Here is a 23,327-nt window from a genome sequence, read left to right on the forward strand (position 1 = left end):
CCCTTTTCTTTTACCCACATGACTGCCTGTCAAACCCAAGGTACCCTATAAATTTCCATCACATGGACTTTCCCATCAGTAATAGAAAATGGAATTTAGGGTCAGTTTATAGGGTGACATTGTTGTGGCTGACAAATTATCTATGCCAAAAACCTGTTGTGAATGCTGATTGAGTGCCATGTACATTTTCTACAAAAGGAGCTCAAAGGGTACTGAGTTTAAGTTGAGCAAAGGTTTCAAATGAGATAGAGTATTGTGTTTAGGTATTCAACTGGTTTGACCACACTGAGAGGTTTAATAAATTTGTTCACTAAACTTGGCTTTTAAAAGGCCAATATCATCAAATGCTAAATGTGCTGCACGTGGTTAGATGAACCTGCTTAGTCTTAGGCTAATAGAACCTAAATCTGACATTTAGAGATCATCTGATAAAACTTACACATTTTCCAGATGAGAATGAGGATGAGAAATAGGAAGTGACTTGACTAAATTCATACGGGGGTTTGTGACAGAACTGGAGGTCCCGTTTGCCAGGGTAGTGTTCCTTCTATGGCAGCTTTCTAAGAAACCACACTGCCTCATCCATTTGTACACAGATAAAGGATTCTAAAATCATCCATCCATGCATCCATTTAAAATAACATTTATTCACCATCTTTTCTGTTCCGAGCATTCTGCAGGGTCCTGGGGGTACAAGAAGGAGAGATGCCATCTGTGTTCTCAAGAACAACTCACACTATGCAGTTCAGGGAGTGACTTGCTGAAGGTTTGCGTGATTCCTATGGGAATGTGGAGGAGATGCGTTGAAATCCGGTTGGAGGGACTCAAAGATGGCAGCACAGGAAATCCAACGCCTGTACTGAGTCTCGGAGTACAGGGCGTGTGAGTCCTCAAAATTTGTTCTTCTTGTTCAAAATTATTTTCGCTATTTGAGTTCCTTTGTCTTTTCATATACATTTTAGAATCAGCTTGTCAGTATCTACGAAAGCATGGATACTGCACTTTTCTCTAAGGTAAGTAGTAATGTCCCCTGTTTCATTCCTGGTTTTAGTAACTTGAGTCTTTCTTTCTCTTTTCTGGATCATTTTTGCTAAAGGTTTGTCAATTTTGTTGATCTTTTCAAAGAACCAATCTTTGATTTCATTGATTGTCACTATTGTTTTTCTATTCTCTATTTAATTTATTTCCACTTTAATCTTTTTTATTTCCTTCCTTCTGCTTGCTTTGGGGTTCCTCTTAGTTTGCTCTTCTTTTCTAGTTTCTCAGGTGGAAGTGTAGGTTATTGATTTGAGATCTTTCTTCTATTTTGATATAGGCACTTACAGCTATAAATTTCCCTCTAAGCACTGCTTTAGTTGCATCTCATAAGTTTTGGTATGTTGTGTTTTTATTTTCATTCATCTCAAAGTATTTTCTAATTTCCCTTGTGGTTTGTTTGTTGACTCATTGCTTAGTTAGGAGAGTGTTGTTTAATTTCCACATATCTATGAATTTTTCAAATTTCTTTTCTTTTTTTTTGAGGGGGTCATCGCCCTTTATTGTGGGGTCCACACAGTGGGTGCCAGGCCCCTCCTGCTGAGGGAAAGCTGAGACCACCACCTGGGCTGACCACTGGGCTCCCGTGAGCTCAGTCTCCTTCCATTCCCTTAATCCCAGGCTGAGCATTTGCACTGGATCTCTGGGGGGCTGGGGGACCTCCAGGGTCTCCGTCACCTTCTCTCCTATGGGCTTGGGAGCATCATTGGTCAGGTAGCAGGAGCCAGGGTAGGTGGTGTGTCACCTGGTGCAGCAGACCTGGGGCTGGGGCCCTGGCCCACAGCTGTAAAGCCCCAGGTGGAGGCAGTGGTGGCAGCCCCAGCTGTACCATCCTCAGGTTTGAGGTCCTCCAGCTCTCATAGATGGTGGGGACTGCGGTGCAGTGGCTCAGCCACCAGTGCAGGCTGACCAGCAGGGGCTGAGACGGGGAGGCCACATCCACATTGTTACCCAGGGCCACCCAGACCAACACAGGAAACTTGGTGGTATCCTTGATGGCCCTGGTGAGTTCACGGGCGGTGGCCCATGTTAGCTGGTTGCCATTGAGCAGGAGCTGGGTGAGGCGGGGCAGTGCCCAGGGGCTGGGCAGCAGCAGGCCCAGCAGCTCGTCACTTAGCTCCGTGAAGCTTAGGTCCAGCACCATGAGCCCCGCACCCTGGCTGCCCAGGTAGTGCATTATGTGCTGCACGTCCCACGCTGACAGCAGGATTCCTGAACGGTGCATGGTCTCCCTGCCAGCAGAGTCTTCTGGAGGCTGCTCTTGAGGCAGCTCTGGGTTTTCCTCTGAGGCAGGACCTCACTACTGCTTGGAGTGTGGGGTGAGGTGGTAGATGAGCTGCTGGCAGATCCTGTCTGAGCACTTCCAAAGCTCATGGTCTGTTTTGGGCACTATAGGTCCTGGGGCTGGTTCACAAGCAGGTCATGGGAGATGGGGTCCACCTCTACATTCCTGTAGAGGATGTTGGTAAGGAGGGTCCCCTCAAGGCCCGGGTCCTGGCACAGGAGGTGCAACAGTTGCTGGGCACACTCAGGCTGCTGCTCACAGAGTGTAGACTTGATCTCATGGAGCCAGGGCACCCAGTGCTCATAAGGCACGGGCCCACACCCTGCCGCAGCCCCGGCCTCTGAGCCCACTTCAGGTCCCACGTGCCTGCCCAGTCATGCCCCCATGGCTACTGTGCAGCGGGCATCAAGCATGGGGGCGGGGGGCCGGGCCCTCAAATTTCTTTTGATTAATGGCTTCTAATTTCATTTCATCAGGTTAGAGAATATACTTTGTATGATCAATCCTTTTAAATGCATCAATACTTGTTTTATAGCCTAACATATAGTCTATCCTGGAGAATGTTCCATGTGCACATGAGGAGAATGTGTATCGTGTTATTTCTGGGTGGAATATTCCATAGATGTCTGAGGTCTAGTAGGGTATAGCGCTGTTTGAGTCTTCTATTTCATTGTTGATCTTCTGTCTAATTGTTCTTTCCAGTATGTAAAGTACAGTATTTAAGCCCTCACATATTACTGTTGAATTGTCTAGTTTTCCTTCAGTTCTGTCAGTTTTGCTTCATAAATTTTGGGGCTCTGTTGTTAGGTGCATATATGTTTATAGTTGTTACATCTTCTTGTTGAATTGACGCTTATACCGTTACAAAATGTCCTTCTTTGTGTCTAGATACGGCACTTTTGGAATCTTTGAATGATGTTGTCATTGGAAATTTTATCCCAGTGCACAAGTACTGTTCATGACCTCCGGTACTAATAACTTACTATATTGCTTTTTGAACCAATCATCTAAAGGCTTGTGAACAACAACATTCAAAACTTGCTCGTAAAGTCATACCCCCAGGAAGAATGACTAAATCTGGTTTAAATGTTTTTGCCCTCTTTCTTTATTCTGTCAGGTGACCTCTCTTAGCATCCCAAACCAGCTGGCTGAGGTTATTTCAGGCTCTTTTCCTGAAATAGTACTGTTTGTTCAGAATAAAGTATTTGTGAGCACCTTTTACAACATGAGAAACTTTAAGCAGACTTAAATATAATCCAACTCCTTCTTACTCAGTAAATAATTTTAGGGAAAAATTAGCTTGCCTAATATTCAGGCATACGCAGTTTTCAGCTGTATATGTGATTGTTTTCATTCTACTTCATGAAGAGGCTCAGCTGATCATACATCTCACCCTATCCGCTCCTTCTTCTCCTTTGGCTTTCTGGTGCTTTGAAAGTTGCCCCTCGCAGGGCACTGGACTTTATCAGTGCACAGTCTTGGTGAGCAGCATGTGGGTTCTAGCGAGACATGTAGCTTGATGTCCAGGCCTCAGGAGGGCCTTGGCTGGGGCTCCAGATCTGCTTCCCATCCAGACTTTGCCAGGTAACTAACAGGCTTGGTCAGTTAAGCAGCAAGCAAAAGAAGCATAGCCTTGTTTTCCATAAAGATTAATTTTCTTCAGGACACCAAAGAGGTGTGGGGCATTCAAGGCCAACATCACCATTCCTGGGCCTATTGCTCTCTCACTCTGGGCCACTGGCTCTAGACTTTGAAAGGCATTCTCAAGAGTGTTTAGGAGAAAAGCCCATCTGTATAGTGAAATGCACACACACACACACACAAAACATACATGCACACGTACACACACACGCCACATGACAGTGCTTGGTATTCTTCATGGAGTTCTAGAACCTCAAGGCTAGCAGGGCCCGAGACATTCTCTCATAATACAACCAAAGGACCCTTCTATTCATTCACATGGAAATGTGACTGGGTCCAAAGACACAGGCTCATTTCTTGATGTATGTATCCAAATGTGACTGAGAAATGCGCTTTTTGAAAATCGGATCATCTGGCTTTAAAATACACATCGTAAGTAAGAGTGCCAGTGAGACTGTCAACTATGCGCTGTGTTCAGGACTTCTGGGTTACTGACCCCTCTTGTCTTCTTCCCAGCTCTCTCCTACCCCCAACCATTGTTCTCCTCTTTTAAGAAATCAAATGAGAGAAGGAATACATCTTACCTGGGTAGAAAACAAGACTCAGAGAGCTGTGACACCTGTCTTTCGACATTTAGGAACTTGTGGGTTGGGAGAGAATGCAGGCTTAGCCTGTGTGACCCCCAAGAGATCAAACTGGATCTAGTGGAAATCACGTGGATTCAGATGTTTTAAAAGAGCTTCCTATTTGGCAAGAGTGTTCAAAGAAATAATGGCCTGTCTTGGGAAGTAATAAACTTCTTGTTCCTGGAGACAGTAAAATATAACCTTGATGCTCACTCATTAATGTATTATTTAGCAATCTCTATTTGGAGCCCTGCTCTGTTGTAGGAGCTAGGGAAAGAGCTGTGAACTAGAGAGGCTGGAACCCTGCTCTCGTGGAGTGTCCATGTTAGTGGGGTGGAGGATGCAGACCCAAAACAAGGAAACCAAAAGCTTCTTAAAATCATAGTTTGTGATACCTGGTAGGAGGGACGTGGACAGGCCGCTATGGCCAGGAATGAGGGGGCCCAGCCTCCAGTGTTTCCAGGATGGTCCAGGTGGGAATTGGACACTGGGAGAGTGATTCTGTGACTCAGCAATGGGCACTACTTGAGTGCTTTGTCACCCAGGAATTCAAGATAATCCAGGAGATTTGGGGGTCAGTTACCGGGGAGTTGATGGAGAGTAGCAAAGGGCTCTGAAAGCCGACTCTGGACACAGGAGCCCCCACTCCCCGAAATCAGTAGAATCTTGTTTGCTGCTGGTTTTTAGTCCAGGTTGGACTTTGTTTTTGGCCAAAGGTCATTATGTTGGTTTTTAGCAGAAAGAGTCAGGTTAAAAGAGTTGGCCTGATATCTGGATTTCTTTTAAAAATCACCTTTCAAGGTCTGTCCTGGAATCAGGGCTTTTTGGGTCAACATCTACACCTGGTGTTGGAGGGGCAGGAATGAGGACAGCTCATCCTACACGTATTCTTCATTTGACCCACAGAGGCGTTTTGGTTTTCTTTAAGCCAACATTTAAAATTGAGTGTTTTACATAAAAATCCAGATTTCCGGTTTTTCTTGGAAAAGTTGAAGATGTGTCAAGAAACGTGCACCCTCCCAGGAGGTAACGTCGGCCGGAGACGTGCAGCGTCAGCCGCCTTCAGACGGGGTGGGGCTCTGCAGCTCACCGTCGTCCCTGTTCAGCCTGCTTCTCTCCTTCCCGAGACCTGCTTGGCTCCTGGAGGCATTTGAGTATTTGACTTGTGATCTGTGCATTTCTAGCCCAGGAGAGCGGAACTGTTGTTTAATGATGACTGCTTTATGACCCTGTCCTATTGTCAATTTGAAAAGAAAGGATATTGTTGAACTTTGGACTGTCAGAACTGAAAAGGCCTTTTTAAAGAACCAGTCCGCCCCCAGTGCAAACCCCTGCTCAATTCACAGGGAAGCAGAAGATCTAACAGGAGAAGGCTTGCCCGCAGTCACACACCGAGCTGAGGACAGTGACATCCATGGGGAGTCACCCATACGTAGAAATCCCACAGTAACCATTAAGTTGAATTGAATCCAAAGCAATTTAAGAACAAGTTTCTATAATGGAAGGATTTTTTTTTTCCTCAAAGTCACTGGAAATAAGTAAAAAAAGAAAAAAAGGAAATTCTGTATTCTTTGCCAGGCCCATTTGAATGTTGTTAACAACATTAAAAAAAATCTTCTGGATAAAAATATCTGAATGTCTTATTTTAGTCATTATCTTGTTGATTTGCACTTAGCGTTTAATTTAGAAACCCGAGGACAATCCTAATCCCTTTGGCTAAGCTCTCCAGGCAGATGCCATAGAGATACTAGACTCTCTCCACGGCTTCTCAGTGCTGGGGAAGGGGAGCCTCTCCCCTGGTTACAATGGGGAGCATTCTTTGCTTACAGAGGGCGCCTTGAGACGTTGGGCTCTCATCCTTCATCCTTCCACTTTGGCCAGCCTGGATGGCTTTTAAGGTGCACAGCAGAAGGACTTGACGTACATGTATTGTGAAATGATTACCACAATAAGTTTAGTTAACCTGAAACTTACACAGTGCGGTATGTTGATTCTGTCTCAGTAAAATTGGAAAAATAAAAACAAAGAAATTTTTTAAAAAATTGGATATGTGGTAATGGTATTGTGATTATGTTTTCTTTTTCTTCCCTAAAGGAGACCTCTCTTTTTAGTGATCTACATTGAGATATTTATGGTTAAAGTGATATCTCCTGTATTTGCTTAGAAAATACTGTTGAGGTGGGTGATGAATAAACTGGCAGGTGTATACATGAAATGACATTGACCATGGGTCGATAATAACTGGAGCTGGGTGATGGGTACATGGGGGGCTCATCATGCTACTCTCTAGCTTTGTACGTGATTGAAATTTTCCATAATAAAATGTTTTCAAAATTAAAAAAAATAGAAGATGGCTTTTCGAGCGTCCTGGTGAAGAGTGAGTTGTTAAGGGGACAAGGCCTGATTCCAGGAGGCTGAGTAAGGCTGAGTCCCGTTGAGAGTAACAATGACGCTGAATTTTAACAAGCAGCCACATTTGTGGAGCATCCAGCAACTGTCAGGCACTGTTCTGAGAGAGTCCCACCCATCGTCTCATGTCGTTCTCACAACGACTCTGTGAATCTCGTTCTGGTTATTACCCCCATTTTACAGATGAGGAAACTGAGGCACTGAGAGCTAAGGGACTTGTCTGGGGCTGTACAACTGCATATGTTAGAGCTGGGATGTGGACCCTGTCTCCAGAGCCCAGGTGTTTTACCACTACTTTTTTTCAAGACAGTTCTAGAGGCATAAGGCACATTTCTGAGCTTCTCTTTCAATATACCATTCGTAATAGATGATGCCTCTTAACTCCCAGCTCTCTAGATCTGTGCCGCCCAGTGTGGTAGCCACTAGCCTCATTTAGCTGTTCAATTTTAAAATAATTAAAAGTGATATAAAATTAAAAATCCAGCCCTCAGTCACACTGACCACATTTCAGGGGCTCAAGGCCCCACGTGGCCAACGCCCACCTTGTCAGACACTTCAGATATGGAACATTCCCATCATCGTGGCAAGTTCTTTTGGACGGCACTCTTATAGGTGAAGAATTTGAGGCTCAGAGAGGCAAGGAGACTTGTCCAAACACACACAGCAAGACCCAGGATTGGATAAACACAAATCACGATGCCAAGTCTCAGTCCTGTCCTTGGTCCTCTGTTGCCTCCTCCTGCTCGTCTCTTTTTTGCCTGTGCAGTGAGATTTCAAGTTTATCAAGGGCAAGCAGCATGTGTTTTATTTTATTTGTGCATCACACTCCAGCTGCCCAACCTTTACCCCCTTCCAGGGCTGAGCACATAGTAGGGCCCTCACAAGTTCTATGCACATAGTAGGGTCCTCAAAAACCCTCTCGCCTTTCCTTTCCTACTCTTCACTTTCAAAATGACAGAGGGAGTTCTGGCAAGTATCAATTCTCAAGTTTTAACTAAAATGTGTTATTATAATTTTTTTTTTTTGAGCTGGCAAACTTAATTGCGTAAGGCAGAGAGATGGTTTTTATTTGAAAACCTCCGAGGACTAGTTCGCTTCGTGGGGGTAGGAGTGAGAGGACCTGTACTGTTTACTTTTCTGGAGGTGAGAGTGGGGGCAGGGCATGTGGGGACCGGGGCCCTCAGGAGCTGAGCACGACCTCGGTCTTGGAAGAATCCTAACCGAGGGTTAGTTGCTTGTATCGACCCTGGAGACTGGGCGCCCTGGGCTGCTCCAGCTTCAGCAGCGAACAGCTGTGTAAGCTCGGACAACCTGTGCAACCTTTTGAGGCTGCATTTCATAATTTGTAAAGTGGAGTTTGGCCTCCAATGGTCAGGAAGCACCTTTGAGATAACCTACATAAAATGCCAGCAAGGAGCCCAGCCAGACGCCTGATAGATAGTCACTGTTATCTTTATCACCTATGAGGTAAATTACCTATTTGTCACTTTCACTGAACTGAAGAGTCCTTAAGGGCAGGACCCTTGTCCATCTTGCTAACTGCTGTATCCTTGTGATACAATTCCCAGCCCCATAGTAGATGTTCAATAAATATCTCTTGAAACAAGGAAGGGGTATCTTAGTCTCAGAAAAAGTTTGTGCTATACAAAACACTTAAATGTTTATAGTTTGGCTCTCATCAGATACATAAATCTCTAATTATAACCCATTTGTCAAGCAGTTGTGTGGGCACTGCTTGAACACCTCCACTGATGGGGAGCTCATTACCTTATAAGCAGCTTTTTTCAGTTTGGACCCCTCCATTGGGCTTGAGGGCAATCACACATGTCTGGCTGAACTACAGACAGGAGGTGTCATGCCCCTTAAGGGCACCCTCCTATGTCTCTCAGCTACCCAAGTCTCTTAGTCCTTGTAGAAACAGGGCCATACAAAGTGAGTCTCCAGTCAGCTCTGTGGAGTTTCCTGGCTATCACTGGGAGTGGGGAGAGAGGTGGAAAAATGAACCTAGAGAATCTGGCTATAAAACACATTACCTGTATTTATGGTCCTCGTGCCCCAAGGCCTGGGATAAAGTGAAGAAGGAAAAACATTCCACTCTGGCTCTCAGTGACCCCTAAAAGAAACCCCCCGTGGAGTCATTTAAGATAGTAATTTGAGTATAAACTGCAGCATGCGTTCCCAGCCTGCCCTCCATAAACTCAGGACCCTCACAATGATCGGCACCAAATTGCTTGAAAATGTGGCCCAGAACCCTTCCAGATGAGGGCCCAGCTCAGAGAAATAAAAAGTTCAGGGTATGTTGCTATAGCATTAAAATCAAGGGAGTATGCATGAACCTCAAACTGTGCACAGAAAATATGTTCTTTCTGTATGCCCTGCCCATGGAAAGCTAAGCCAGCAAAAGTCGTAAAAATGTCAGGCAGGGAGCTGGGTGGGAAAAATGTATGTTTAAAAGTAAACATGTAGCTCTGTGATAATTGTGTTCCCTGAAAAGCTAAAGATGATGGCGAGAAAGAAAAAGAACTGGGAATAAAGAGAAAGTCAGGGAGAATGGGAGTCTTTGCATTTTGAGGAAATGTCATCCTCATCCATTCATTTGCTCGAGCTAAGCACTTAAGAGCCCTCCTTGATTCTTTCCTTTCATTAGTTCCCTGCATCCAATCGACTAGCAAGTCCTGCAACCTGACGTTTCCAAAATATTAACTTGACCCATATGAAGTTGCCAATATTATAACTTATTCGACCTACAAAAAATGGCAGTTCCATGGGATTCAAGCTAATTAAATTTCAGATCAGCTCTTTTTTCCATCACTGCTGCCGCCATCCCGGTTCAGGCCACCATCATCACTTGCCTGGGCCATGCCCTAGTCCCCAGTTGGTTTCTCTGTTCCCATTCTTGTTTGCTTTCAGTCCTTCACTGTTACGTTAGAAACTGAAGCAGACCATGTCAATCCTCTGATTAAAATCCTTCTGTGTTTAATCTAAGAAAAGACCTATGCATTGAAAACTATAAAGCATTGCTGAAAGAAACTGAAAAGATCTAAACAAATGGAGAGAGATGCCATGTTCATGGGTCAGAAGTCTCAATATTCTCCTTTTCAAGTTGATTTATAGGTCTATAGATATAGATTTAATGCAATTTCAATCAAAACTCCAGCAGGCTTTCATTTTGTATAAATTGACAAACTGATTTTAAAATTCATATGGGAGTGCAAAGTACCTAGAAGGACCAGAACAACTTTGAACAAGAACAAAGTGGAGGACTAACGCTGCTTGATTTCAAGACTTCTTAAAAAGCTACACTGATTCAGAGAGTGCCATTTTGGTGTAACGATAGACAGATAGATGAATGGAATAGATTACAGAGCTCAGAAATAGACCCATCATACATGGAAAATTAGTTTTTGACAAAGATGCAAAGGAAATTTGGTTGAGAAAGCATAGTCTTTTTAACAAATGGTGGTGGAACATTTGGACAGCTATATGCAAAAAGATGAACTCTGGTCCATACTTCACAACACATAAAAACTCAAAATGAAATGTAGGCCTACATATAAAATGTAAAACTATAAAAGGTCTAGAAAAAAATAGGATAAAAATCTTTTTGTAGGGGCTCACCCCGTGGCCAAGTGGTTAAGTTTACACGCTCCGCTTCAGTGGCCCAGGGTTCCACTGGTTCGAATCCTGGGTGCAGACATGGTACCACTCATCAAGCCATGCTGAGGTGGCATCCCACATGCCACAACTAGAAGGACTCAGAACTAAAAATACACAACTATGCATTGGCGGGCTTTGGGAGAAAAAGGAAATATAAAATCTTTAAAAACAAAAATCTTTTTTCAGCTAAGATTGGCCCTGAGCTAACATCTGTGCCCATCTTCCTTTATTTTATATGTGGGGCACCTGCCATAACATGGCTTGATAAGCAGCGTGTAGGTTCACACTCAGGATCAGAACTGGTAAACCCCAGGCTGCTGAAGTGGAGTGCGTGAACTTAACTGCTACACCACTGGTCTGGCCCCAGAAAGCTTTTGGACTTAGGTTAGTCAAAGATTTCTTAGATATGACACCAAAAATACGATCCATGAAATAACAAATTGGATTTCCTCAAAAATAAAAACTTCTGCTCTTCAAAAGACTTAAAAAGATATATTTTATTCTAAGAGAATAAAAATATAAGCCACACAGTTGGAGAAAATATTTGGAAAGTGTATATCTGATAAAGAGCTTGTATCCAGAATATGCACACATGCACACACACACACACTCCCACTCTTAAAATTCAATAATACGAAAACAAAAACAAACAATTCAATGAAAAAATGGGTCAAAGATTTGAACAGAAAAAGAAGATTATGTGGAAGGCAAATGAACACACAAAAAAGCTACTCAACAACATTACTTATTTTAGAAATGCAAGTTAAAAATCACAAAATTCCACTACACACCTATTAGAATAATAAAAATTAAAAAGAGTGAACATATGAAATGTTGGTAAGGATGTAGAGGAAATAGAACCCTCAGTCACCATTGGTGAGAATATAAAATGGTGTAAGTACTTTGGAAAACAATTGGGCAGTTTCTTAAATAGTTAGAAATAGACATAAACATATACATATAGTAAATGTCTTTGACAGTCTGCTCCTACCTATTTGCCCAAGAGAAATCAAATTTTATGTCTACACAAAAACTTGTAACCAAATGTTCATTTCAGCTTTATTTATAATAGTTCAAAACTAGATTCACCCAAATGCCTATCAATAGACAAATAGATAAAAAATTGTGGTAACTTCATACAATGGAATACTATTCTGGAAGAAAAAGGAATGATTAGTGATACATGCTACAACATAGATGAATCTCAAAATAATTATGCTGAGTGAAAGAAGACAGAAAGAATATATACTTTATAATTCCATTTATATGACATTCTAAAAAATGCAAATGAATCTATTGTGAGAGAAAGTAGATCAGTGGTTATCTGGGGACAATGGAGGTGAGGGTGTGGGGAAAAAGGGTAGGAGGGATTTCAAAAGACCAGGAGGAAACTTTTGGATGTAAAAGGTAATATGATCACTTTCTTGATTGTGATGATGTTTTCATAGATAAATACATGTGTCAAAATGTACCAAATTGTACATGTTAAATGTGTGATTTATTGTAAGTCAATTATATCTCAATAAAACTGCTGTAAAAATGCTTCAGTGATCCATGAAGCCAACAGTTTCCTGGGACAAACCAGTCCCTCCTGTGCCTCATACCTGCCCCTTGTTTGTTTTTTAGATGGTGCTAACCATTCATTTGAATAAACTCATGCAACCTTCCCGGGATATATGTGATACTTTTCAGGAAGGACTGGCTCACAGGAACTTTCTGTTGAAGATGACATAGGCAAAATGGCAGACAAGGAAGCTCCAAGCCCTCATTCCCTATGGAGACATCAAAAAACAACCACAAACCAGCTAAAGTAATCTTATAGGAGCTCTGGAAAACAGTCAAATATCTACAGCAATCAAATAAATGCCTAATCAAGAAAAAAACCCATATAAAACTGTAGGAAAATTAGCAGCATTTTTGCCTGCTGTTATCCCACTGCTTCCCCAGTGCAGTGTGGTCTTGGTCTGGAGGAAGCAGCAACCCAGTTCCCAATTCCCTACCTCAAACTGGAGAAAGCAGAGCAGTCCTTATTAGCAGTGTTCTCACCTGTCTGGCGACTACCTAAAGGACTGGTTCTTGTTTCACTTAACATGAATCTCAGGTGGGGAGAGGCAGTGAATGCTACTCAGGAAAGCTGCAGGAGACTAAGACCCCAGACACCTGGAGCAAGAGATTATGCGTAGAGACACACAATAGACCAATAGACCATCCAAAGCTCCCAAAGAGAAGCTGAAGTAAAATCTTTTGGAAAATAAAACATTTAAAGGCAAGTATGTATATGGGAAAATTGAAAATAGCACACAGGTATAGGTGAGACCCATGTTCAAAATAGACCTAAGAAGACCTTAAGCTTTCCCCTCAAGCTGATCCCAAGGATTAGCCCAGCTAATTAGTGAAGGACTTCTCTGTCACAGCTAGTCTTCAAAGACTGGGAGAAATGGCTGCCATTTCAAATGGTCGATTTTTAGCAAAAAATGATAAGGTACACAAAGAAAAAGGAAAACATGTTCCATTCAAGGAAAGAAAATAAAGTGGCAGAAATTGTCCCTGAAGGTATCTGATCTATAAGACAGAGACTTTAAAAGAATTGTTTTAAATATTCTCAAAGAGCTAAGGGAAAACACAAAGACTAAAGAAAGTCAGGAAAATGATATATGAACAAAATGAGATTATCAACAAACAGAAGAAATTATAAAAAAGAACGAAACAGATTCTGGAGCTGAAAAATACAATAATGGAATTGAAAAATTCGCTAAATAGTTCAACAGCAGATTTGAGCAGGCAGAAGAAAGAATAAGCAAACTCGAAGATAGGACGTTTAAAATAGTTGAGTATGAGCAGTAGAAAGAAAAAAGAATAAATAGAGTAATTGCAGCCAGAGGGGCTTGTGGAATACTGTTAAGTGGACCAATATATGCATTATGGGAGTCCCAGAGGGAGAAGATAGAAAGAAAGGGGCAGAGAGCTTATTTGAAAAATAATGGCTGTAAATGTCCCAAATTTGAGGAAATAAATGGACATACAAATTCAGAAAGCTCAATGAATTCCAAGTAAGATAAATCCAAAGCGACCCATTCTAGACACATAACTAAATTGTCAAAAGAAATAGACAAATTGAGAATCTTGGAAGCAACAAGAGAGAAGTAATTCATCAGGTGTAAGAGATCCTCAATAAGTTATCAGTCAATTTCTCAGCAGAAGGCAGTGGGGTGACATATTTACATGGCTGAAAGAAAAAGAATCTGTTAATTGAGATATATCTGGTAAAACTGTCCTTCAAAAATGAAGGAGAGATTAAGACATTCTCAGATTAGCAAAAGCTGAGGGGTTCATTTCAATAGGCCTGCCCTATAAGATCCCAAAAGAAGTCCTTCAGGTAGGAATGAAAGGATGCTAGATTCAAAGCCAGAGGAAGATATAAAGATCTTTGGGAAAGGTCAATGCATGGGCAGATATAAAAACCAGTATTGTTGTAATTTGGTTTGTAATTCCACTTTTTAAAAATAAGACAAAAGGCAAATTCATAAAAATAATAATAAATGTATGTTAACGGGTACACAATACATAAAGATGTAATTTGTGACATCAGTGACATAAAATACAGCAGGGACAAAACTGTAAAGGAATGGAATTTTTTCTTCTAGCTTTATTGATATATAATTGGCATATATCACTGTATAAATTTAAGGTTACAGCATAATGGCTTGACATGCATATATATTGCAAAATGATTACCACAATACAGTTAGTTAACATCCATCACTTCATATAGCTACACATTTTTTTTGTCTTGTAGTAAGAACTTTTAGGATTTAAAGAGTAGAATTTTTGTATGTGATTGAAATAAAATTGGCATCAATTTATTTTTTATTTTTATTTATTTATTTTTTTGAGGAAGATTAGCCGTGAGCTAACTACTGTCAATCCTCGTCTTTTTGCTGAGGAAGACTGGCCCTGAACTAACATCCATGCCCATCTTTCTCTACGTTATATGTGAGACACCTACCACAGCATGGCTTTTGCCAAGAGGTGCCATGTCCACACCCGGGATCTGAACCAGTGAACCCCGGGCTGCCAAGAAGCAGAACGTGCAAACTTAACCGCTGTGCCACCGGGCCGGCCCCCAATTGGCACGAATTTAAAACAGATTGTTATAACTTTAGAATGTTATGCATAATTTTTATGGGTAACTACAAAGAAAATATCTATAGAATATACATGAAAGGAAATGAGATGAAAATCAAAATGTGCACTACAAAACATCAACTAAACACAAAGAAGATAGTAATGAAGGAAATGGGAAACAAAAAGATACACGACATAGAGAAAGGAAATAACAAATGACAAAGTAAGACTTTTTTTTATCAGTAATTACCTTAAATGTAAATGGATTAAACTCCCTAATCAAAAGACACAGATTGGCAGAATAAACAAAAAACATGATACAATTATATGCTGTCTTCAAGAGACTCATTTTAGATCAAAAGATGCAAGTAAGTTAAAGTGAAAGGATGGAAAAATATATTCCATGCAAATAATAACCAGAAGTGGGCTGGGGTGGCTGTACTAATATCAGACAAAATAGAGAAAATCAATTAAACCAAAAGTTGGTTCTTTAAAAAAATAAAATTGACGAACTTTTTGCTATATTGATAAGAAAAAAAGAAGACTCAAATTACTAAAATCATAAATGATAGTGGGCACATTACCATGATTTTGCAGAAATGAAAAGGATAATGATAGTAAGAAGAGGGGCTGGCTCCATGGCCGAGTGGTTAAGTTCACGTGCTCTGCTGCGGCAGCCCAGGGTTCGGATCCTGGGCGCAGACATGGCACTGCTCGTCAGGCTGCGTTGAGGTGGTGACCCATATCCCACAACTAGAAGGACCTGCAACTAAGATATACAACTGTGTACAGGGGGGGTTTGGGGAGATAAAGCAGAAAAAAAAAGAAATTGCTAGGTCACAGGTATATTTAAAAAAAAAATAGTAAGAAGAGAGTATGATCAAGAATTGTACACCAACAAATTGGATAAGCTAGGTGAAATGGACAAATTTCTGGAAACACACAACACACCAGACTGAATCATGAAGAAATAGAAAATCTGAATAGACCTATAACTAGGAGGAGACTGAGTTATTAATAAAAAACCTCCCAACAAAAGAAAGCCCTAGACCAGATGACTTCACTGGTGAATTATATCAAACACTAAAATATGAATTAACACCAATATTTCTCAAACTCTTCTAAAAATTTGAAGAGGAAACACTTCCCAATTTACTCAATGAGGCCAGCATTGATCTGATATCAAAGCCAGACGAAGACTCTACAAGAAAACTACAGATAAATATCCCTTATAAATACTGATGCAAAAATCCTCAGAAAATACTAAAAAACAGAATTCAGCAGTATATTAGAAGGATTATACACCATGACCAAGAGGGATTTATTCTTGGAATGCAAGGGTGGTTCAACATATGACCATCATTGATATATTAATCAAGGTAATACATTAATACACCACATTAACAGAATGAAGGAAAAAAACCACGTGATCATCTGAATGGATGCAGAAAAAGCATTTGACAAAATTCAACACCCTTTCACAATACAAACGCTCAACAAACTGGGAATAGAAGGAAACTACCTCAACACAATAAAGGACATATAAGAAAAACCCACAACAAACACCATACTCAATGATGAAAGACTAAAAGCTTTTTCTCTAAATCAGGAACAAGGCAGGTGTGCCCTCTTTTGCATCTTCTATTCAACATAGTATTGGAAATTTTAGCCAGAGCAATTAGTCAAGAAAAAGAAATAAAAGATATCTAAACTGGAAAAGAAGAAGTAAAATTCTCTCTGTTCACAGATACCCTGATCTTAGATGTAGAAAACCAAAAAGATTCCACAATAAAGCCTGTTAGAACTAATAAAAAAATTCAGCAAAGTTGTGGGATACAAGACCAATACACAAAAACCACTTGCATTTCAATACACTAAAAATGAAAAATTTGAAATAGAAATGAAGAAAAAAATTCCATTTACAATATCATCAAAAAGAATAAAATACTTATATAAACCTAACCAAGGAGGTGAAAGGCCTGTACTCTGAAAACTACAAAACATTGCTGAAAGAAATTAAAGAAGACGTAAATAAATGGAAAGACATCCATGTTCATGGATTGGAAGGCTTACTATTGTTAGGATGTCAATACTGCCCCAAACAATCTACAGATTCAATGCAATTGCTATAAAAATCCCAACTATGTTTTTTCAGAAATGCAAAACTCCATCCTAAAATTTATATGAAATCTCAAGGGACTCTGAATATCCAAAATGTCTTGAAAAAGAAAAACAAAGTTGGAGGTATCACTCTTTCTGACTTCAAAAGGTCCTACAAAGCTACAGAAATCAAAACTCTTGTACTGGTGTAAAGGCAGACATACAGACCAACAGAATAGAAGAGAGAGCCCAGAAATAAACCCTCACATGTATGGTCAGATGATTTTCCACAAGGGTGTAAAACCACTGAGTGGGGCAAAGACAATCTTTTCAACAGATGTTGATGGGAAAGCTGGATATCTACATGCAAAAGAATGAAGTTGTACTTTCCCCTCACACAATATAGAAAAATTAATTCAAAATGGATCAAAGATCTCAGTGTAAGACTTAAATTTTAAAAACTCTTAGAACAAAGCAATGGGAAAAGGCTGAGGAAGTGGGATTTGGCAATGATTTCTTGGATATGAGGCTGAAGCACAGGCAGCAAGAGAAAAGATAGATGTTTGGACTTGACCAAAATGTAAAACTTTTGTGCATCAAAGGACACTACCAACAGAGTGAAAAGGCAACCCACAGAATCAGAGAAAATATTTGCAAATCATATATCTGATAAGGGATCAATATCCAGAACACGTAAAGAACTCTTGCAACTCAACAACAAAAAGCGAAAACCTAGTTAAAAAATAGGAAAAGGCCTTGAATAGATATTTCTCCAAAGAAGACATACAAATGGCCAATAAGCACAGGAAAAGATGCTCGGCTTGACTAGTCCTTAGGGAAATGTGAATCAAAACCACAGTGAGGTCTCACTCCACACCCCTCAGGATGGCTGTTTTCGAAAAATAGAAAGTACCAAGTGCTATGAGGATGTTGAGAAATTGGAACCCTCCTGTGCATTGCTAGTGGAAATGTAACATGATCCAGCCACAGTGGAAAAAATTAGGGCAGTTCCTCAAAAAATTAAACATAGAATTACCATAGGATGCCGCAATTCCACTTCTGACTGTATACCCCAAAGAATTGAAAGCAGCTATATTACACCCACGTTCATTGTAACATTACTCACAATAGCCAAAAGGGGAAGCAACCTAAATATCTATGGACAAATGCATAAATAAACAAAATGTAGTATATATATACAAAGGGATGAAATTCTGATGCGTGCCACAACATGGATGAACCTTGAAGACATTATGTTAAGTGAAATAAGCCAGCCACAAAAGGGCAAATATTGTATGATGCCATTTACCCGAGATACCTAGAGTAGTCAAATTCTTAGAGATGGAAAGTAGAATGGTGTTTCCCAGGGGCTGGGGCAAGGGGGCCAATGGGGAGTTAGTATGTCGTGGGGACAGAGTTTCAGTCTGGGAAGATGAAAACGTTCTGGAGATGGATGGTGGTGATGGTTGCACAAAAATGTGTATGTTCTTAATGCCACTGAACTGTACACTTAAAAATGGCTAAAATGGTAAGTGTCATGTTATGTACACTTTACCACAATTGAAAAAAAAACCTATCTTATGAAGAAAAAAAAATACTTCTGTGGCTTCCCGTCACACTTAGAATACAATCTAATTTCCTCCCACAGCTAGCGGGGTCTTCCAGGACCTGATGCCTGCTCACCTTTCTGACCTCACCTGTGCCACTCTCCTCTTCACTCACCACACTTCAGCCACACTGATGTTTTTCTCTTCTGTCAACACGTGGAAGTGTTCCTGTCCCGTGGCCTCTGCATTTGCTGTCCTCTGCCTGCAGTCCTCTTCCTCCAGATGGCTCCATGTAGATATCCTTCTTGTCCTTCAGGTGCCAGCTCAAATGTCGTCTTATAAAAGAACCACTTCCCTGATCATCTAATTTAAAATCTTACACCTTGAGTTATTTTATCTTCTTTCTTTTCCATAAGTTATATTTCATCACAGAACACTGAGTCTTTCCTTTAAAGTATTTTTCACAATAAAAAATTATTCTTTTAAATCTTTTGTTGATTTTTATTCATTTTACACATATATTGAGGATTATTATGTGCCAGGTGCTATTCTATCTAGGTTCAGGGTTGCATCAATGAAATAACTAAAATTGAGCTTACGTTCTAGTGGAAAGATTCAGGCACAAGAGATATATTAGTAACATAGATATTATGTTAGATTGTGACAAGTGCTAAGGATGAAAATAAAACAGGCCAGGATAGAGCTGTTGGGGGTGGGGTTTTGCTTGTTCATTGCCTGACCTCCACTAAAATGTAAGCCTCTGAGGGCAGGAACCTTCTCTGCCTTGGTTACTCTGTCTTGGTTATCCCTAGTGCCTAGAGTGGTGTTGGGAACATGTCACTAATTTTTGTTGAATGAATGCTGTGTAGACCAATGATGGTCCGACTTGAATTAGGGGCTTGCAGCAGGGTGAAGGGTGGGGAAATTGTTTATAGTTGGTGACTTCAACTTGCCCACTCATCCAGGAACTTGTGTCCTGTGAAACCCAAGAGATCTTCTTCCTTTTTTATTTGGTGAGGAAGATTGGCCCTGACCTAACATCTGTGCCAATCTTCCTTGATTTCGTATGTGAGATGCTGCCACAGCATGGCTTGATGAGAGGTATGTAGGTCTATGTTGGGGATCAGAATCTGCCAACACCTGGAGTGGAGTGCAGGAACTCAACCACTACACCATGGGGCAGGCCCCTTCCTTTTTTTTTTTTGTTGTGGGAAAATACACATAAAATTCACCAATTTAGTCATTTTTAAGTGTACAGTTCAGTGGCATTAAGGACATCCACAGTGTTGTGCAACTATCACCACCATCCATCTCCAGAGCCTTTGGAGTCATCCTGTGCTGACACTCTGCTCCTCTTAAGCACACACTCTCCAGCCCCCTCTCCCCAGCCCCTGGCAGCCTCTATTCTACTTTCTGTCTCTAGGAATTTGACTCTTCCAGGTACCTCAGATAAACGGCATCATGCAATATTTGTCCTTTTGTGGCAGGCTTATTTCATTTAGCATAATGTCTTCAAGTTTCATCCATGTCATAGCACGTATCAGAATTTCATTCTTTTTAGGTAAACACAATTTACTTTTTAGGTAAAGCTTTACTTTTTAGGCAAACCATTCTAATAGGTATGTAGTGGCGTTTCATTGTGATTTTAATTTGCATTTCAGAAGTGACTTTGTAAGGCTGAATAATATTCATCGTATGTGTATACCCAAGGGCGCTTCTTGGCTGTGCCGGTGTCCTCGTCAGGACTGTGATCGGTGAAGCAAGAACAGCTGGACCACAAACTCCTTGAGGATAGGGCTCATGCTTCACTCGCTTGCTGCACGACCCCAGCGCCCAGCACCGGCATGCAGTAGGTTCCCAATACAGTGAAAGAGAGGCAATGTAAAGCTCCCTGACCGTCTGTGGACCCTCTAGGCCTGTCCACTTCAATATTGGTACATTCTCCCATGTTTCCTCCTTCATGGGGAGACATACTGGATGAACCTAAAGGATGCTGATTTATTTTCATCCAGTTGCCACCTCAAACCAGATGTAACTGGAACAGATGGATGGGTCTGTTCTCCTCATATAGACCAGGGAAAGGATGAGAAAAAAACTGGACTACTGATGGGTGCCTGTGAAATTTATATCACCACTGAAATGCGGGGAACTTTTTTTCCTCATCGTCTTTATTAAGACTGCTCTTTTCACTTCTCGTTTCCTTCTTTTCCTATCTCTTGCTGCGAGCTTGGATTTCCTTCTTCCCAGGATTCAGGTGAGGAAGTGCAACGGTGGCCGCACCGTGTAGAACCAGACGCTTCTGTAGAGCTGGATCAGCAAACACATCGGAGACGTTACTTCAGACCTGGAAGAGCACAGACGCCAGGCAAGGCCCCGCTCCTCGCAGTCAGGAGTGCTGGGTACTGAACCAGCTTGGAGCCACTTCCCGAAGTCATGTTTACACTGTCATGCTGTGCAAATTGGAGAGTTTCTTTCCAGGAACATCTGGGAGGACCAGCTGGACACGTGTTTCCCTTCTCATTAATTTAGGCTCCTAATTAATCGTGCAAAACCCAAACCAAATAAGCAGGAACCGGGACTGAAAATAATCATTAAGCCCCCAAACATGCACACAATTTAATGAAAACTTGGCCCAGGTGATTGGGCCTCTCTTGGCTCAGTTCTGTGGCTCTAGCTGGGGAGTTCCCCAGGGAGAAATGCTTGGGGAAGCAGACCTCTAGCGCAGGTCTCTACCCTACACTGCACAGCACCGAACTTAGTGGACCCGGGGGACCCGGCTCAACTTCCTAGTAATTCGTCAGGAATGGATTTCCCCTGAGTTAGTGTTGCGCGGGCGTGAGAGTCCGACGGCTTGAGTTCAAACCCTCCCAGCAGCACCAGCTGCTGCTCACCTCTCTGGGCCTCAGTGTTCTCATCTGTAAAACAGGAATAATAATATTATCTGTCTCACAAGGCTACTGTGAAGATTAAATGAGATAATCTACTGAAGGAACTTTGCTCCGGGTCTGGCCCATTGTAAACTCCATGAGTAGTAGCCATTATTGTCGATGCTGTTACTGATCATTATTCTCATTAAAAATCTCCTCTGATGATGATAATGATTATAATGTCACATTAAAAAATAAAATAGGAGAAATGTCAGGGAAGCCAACTCGTGGAAATAAAAAGCCATTTTCCGCCTTTCTTTGTCATCTGTCTTGGTCTATAAGATCCTGGCTGAGTGCATAATTTTGGTCATTAGACTCAAGGTACAGATTTCTTTTTTGACTCTGATAGCATCCTGAGTTAATGTCCCTCTTAAGCTTTATGGTAGCAGGGAAAGAGGTTAAGCTGCATCCACGTGAACGATGGCCATCCTGGCCGGGCTGGAGCAGGGCACCTGGTGGGGCTGGAAACTCCATTGCGCCTGATGAATAGAGTCTGGAAAATGCTGGTTTTGCAACCTAATCACATGCTGAGGACAAGGCTTCCTACTTCGAGGACAAACAGAGTTAAAAAGATTTATTGAAAGTGTTCTGAGGGAGTCTCGAACATCAAGCAGCTGTGGAAAGGGGGCTGACAGGTGAAGAGCAAGTGCATCTGAGGCCCACGGCTTTTCTTCACCTCTGCAGCACGTGGGTTTCACAGGAACATATGTTCAGAGTTATATTGAGACTGTCCCCTTCCCTTTATGCCCCCAAAGAAGATCATGGAAAAGGAGTTTAGAGATGTGTTTGGAACAAAATGTGGTCCATTAAAAGGCAAACCTGATCATGTCATTCTGCCTGTTCGAAACTGCCCTTGAGATAAAAGGCAAACTCCCTGCCCGGTGGCTGTGGCGAGGCCCTGGGAGTCCGGCCCCCGCCCGCCCAGGCAGCCGCACTTCCGCCAGGCTCGCCCTCCCGCTGCCTCTCCAGCTTCGCCCGCCCCTTCCTCTCCTAGAAATCTGTCCAGCCGCTCCTGTCTCCTGACAAAGGCTCTTTACCTCTGCTTGAAGCATCTTCCGTCCTGCTCACACGGGACCAGGGCTGCTCTTCCCTCAGGCTTCAGAGTGAGTGGCGTTTCCTGCAGAGGTTGACCCTGACCCTGAGTTTGTCTGGTTTCTCTCCTTGTATCCGCCCACAGCCCCTCGTACCTCTTCTAGACCGGCAACTTCCATGTTTCATTGCAATCGGTTGTTTAATTGTCTGCCTCACTTGACAGACACAAGAAGGATGAGTGCAAGGGCCCTGTGGGGTGTATGTGTCTGACTCGATGTCTGGGACAAGTCTGGCCCTCTGTACCTCAACAGGCAATGAGCATTTGTGGGTTGAATGAATGTCTAGCCCCACATGGCTGCTTCAAGCCTTGACTCTGAGGCAGATGACAGGCCCCTTGTTCAGGGGTGACCCAGTGCATGCTCTTCACCTGTGGGTTCAGGACCACACCACATCCCTCTCTCTGCCTCTCTCTACCAAGACCCCTCCCCACTCCTTCCACTGTTTTGCCTTCCCTTTGCTCTTTGGGTTTATGTCAGTTGTCTTCCTGGCACTGCCCTTGGATTGTCTCCATCCTGGCCTGTAGCACTGAGTAACCTCAAGCAACATTCCACCTGCCTTGTCTCGGGGTCCTCCTGCCAGGCTTCTCTACAGGGAGGAGAGCAGAACCGTGCTGTGTCTTCCCCCAGCCCCACCCAGGGATGAAGAAAACTTCTTCTGCTTCTCCTTTTCCAGAGAGGAAGCTGCCTTTCCCATTGATAGGTACTGGAATGCCTTATGTCAGCAGGAGCAGCAATCAAAGTGTAAGCTGTAGAAATGATGTGACAGGAAACCTATGGAATGAGAGAAAATAATTGTGAATCATATATGTTTTAAGGGGTTAATATCCAAAATATACAAGGAACTCATCCAACTCAATCACACACACCCAAGCAAACCAATTAAG

General features: G+C 42.0%; 1 long non-coding RNA gene and 1 pseudogene across 1 annotated transcript; one reads left to right on the plus strand and one right to left on the minus strand.

Moving 5' to 3' along the window:
• The first annotated feature begins 714 nt into the window (after positions 1–714).
• On the plus strand, positions 715–6,215 carry LOC139082169 (uncharacterized). Its single transcript, XR_011537903.1, has 2 exons — positions 715–1,013; positions 5,554–6,215. It is a non-coding gene; the product is annotated as an uncharacterized lncRNA (long non-coding RNA).
• On the minus strand, positions 1,746–2,706 carry LOC103556720 (leucine-rich repeat-containing protein 75B pseudogene; annotated as a pseudogene).
• Positions 6,216–23,327: the final 17,112 nt, after the last annotated feature.

Source organism: Equus przewalskii, chromosome 3 (assembly GCF_037783145.1).
Source record: "Equus przewalskii isolate Varuska chromosome 3, EquPr2, whole genome shotgun sequence".
Classification (NCBI taxonomy): domain Eukaryota; kingdom Metazoa; phylum Chordata; class Mammalia; order Perissodactyla; family Equidae; genus Equus; species Equus przewalskii.